Raw genomic sequence first — 427 nt, 5'->3', positions numbered from 1 at the left:
TTCCACAATTTGCATTGAAAATAAATCATTTCACATTCACAAATATATATGTACGTACATGCCAATTTATAGGATATTTTTAATGGGACACCCCCTACTCACCTTAAAATTTTGAGATTCTAATTTGCTACCAATTCAAGTATATAGTTCCTGATTTTTGTTGGATTTTCCCCGCTCCAAGGCATTGGTTCTCACACCTAAATTTCCTTTCCTGCCACAATAAACCATACGCTTACAATTAACTTTACAAACACACTTTAACCCAACTAAACAAATTCCTACTTTCTTACCTTAGAACTCTTGAATCAACTCACCAATCCATCTCAATTTCAGCTATGGGGAAGGAAGAGGAAAGAACTTCATGTAGATGAAGGATAAAAGGGAAGAAACAAGGGAAGAAATGGAGAGAAGAGCTTGAGGCTGGCTG

The 427-nt window shown here is 36.1% G+C and overlaps 1 long non-coding RNA gene across 1 annotated transcript in view; it reads right to left on the bottom strand.

Moving 5' to 3' along the window:
- Positions 1–427, bottom strand: part of LOC110427596 (uncharacterized) — a 43,852-nt gene extending 43,425 nt beyond the window's left edge. Inside the window, exons 1-2 of the long non-coding RNA XR_002446296.1 lie at positions 291–427; positions 103–211 (exon numbers count right to left, since the gene is read on the bottom strand). This is a non-coding gene — a long non-coding RNA (uncharacterized LOC110427596). The remainder of the gene's footprint in view (positions 1–102; positions 212–290) is intronic.

Source organism: Theobroma umbraticum, unplaced genomic scaffold (genome assembly GCF_002168275.2).
Source record: "Theobroma umbraticum cultivar Fairchild unplaced genomic scaffold, ASM216827v3 scaffold_106.0, whole genome shotgun sequence".
NCBI classification, from domain to species: domain Eukaryota; kingdom Viridiplantae; phylum Streptophyta; class Magnoliopsida; order Malvales; family Malvaceae; genus Theobroma; species Theobroma umbraticum.
Note: the sequence above shows the minus strand (reverse complement) of the source record. Positions and strands in the feature narration are given on the sequence as shown.